The following is a 1,350-nucleotide window of genomic DNA, read 5'->3' as shown; positions in this document are numbered from 1 at the left end:
CACTGTCTCCATATTGTTCAATTTAGCAAGGCCGACTCAGCAAACATTGACAACCTATAAAACCTTTGATGACCCTTCCATTTCCTAGCATTTAGGAGATGGAGATTCCCAGAGAGCCCCAAAATATGCAAGAAATATATGAAGTAATCCTCCCCACAACCTTTCTATCCTAAGACAGAGGCCCCCTCACAAGATGGAAGGCATGGTCCAGTGGGTCCTACAGCTATATTTTTGTTTGGTACACACACAATTTTTTTTTTTTTTTGCTTGTGTTTTGAGCTTTTGTTTTGTTTCTTATTTTGAATTAGTTGCCTTATTTAAAAATCAGGAGATTTACAGACAAATCCAGATTACCAATTTCTTTTTGAAAATCACATCTGGTACCACTAGTTTCTCAGTGCCTGTCGCAGTGATTTCCTGGACCTGAATGCAAGAGCATTTGGTCACCTCTTCATGCTGCCTCAGACGCTGAACTTTGTTCTTGCACTGTTGTGATTGGTTTGAGGGGTTTCTTTGTTTTTTTCTTTTTAATACAATTTTTAAAGGTTACACTCCATTTACAGTCATTACCAACTATTGGCTATATTCCCCATACTGTACAGTACATCCTTGTGGCCTATTTTATACCCAATAGTGTGTGCCTTCCCCTCCCCCATCCCTATCTTGCCCCTCCCCCACCAGCAACCACTAGTTTGTTCTCCATATCTCTGAGTCTGCTTCTTTTTAGTTATATTCACCAGTTGGTTGTGTTTTTTAGATTCCACATATAAGGATAGCATACAGTATTTGTTGTTCTCTGACTTATTTCACTAAGGATAATGACCTCCAAGTCCATCCATGTGACTGCTAATGGCAAAATTTCATTCTCTTTTATGGCTGAGTAATATTCCATTGTATATATGTACCACATATTCTTTAACCATTCGTCTGTCAATGGACACTTAGGTTGCTTCCATATCTTGGCAATTGTAAATAATGCTTCTTTGAACATTGCAGTGCATGTTCTTCCTACTAGCTATCTATTTTACACTTGGTAGTGTATATATCTGCATGCCACTCTCTCACTTCGTCTCAGCTTACCCTTCCCCTTCCCCGTGTCCTCAAGTCCATTCTAGACATCTGCGTCTTTATTCTTGTCCTGCCCTAGGTTCCTCAGAACCTTTTGTTTTTTGTTTTTTTAGATTCCATATATATGTGTTAGCATACAGTATTTTTTCTTTTTCTGACTTACTTCACTCGTATGATAGAATCTAGGTCCATCCACCTCACTACAAATAACTCAATTTCGTTTCTTTATATGGATGAGTAATACTCCATTGTATATATGTGCCACATCTTCTTTATCCATTC

This window comes from Neophocaena asiaeorientalis, unplaced genomic scaffold (genome assembly GCF_003031525.2).
Source record: "Neophocaena asiaeorientalis asiaeorientalis breed wild unplaced genomic scaffold, Neophocaena_asiaeorientalis_V1.1 scaffold196, whole genome shotgun sequence".
Classification (NCBI taxonomy): domain Eukaryota; kingdom Metazoa; phylum Chordata; class Mammalia; order Artiodactyla; family Phocoenidae; genus Neophocaena; species Neophocaena asiaeorientalis.
This window is presented reverse-complemented; position numbering follows the sequence as displayed.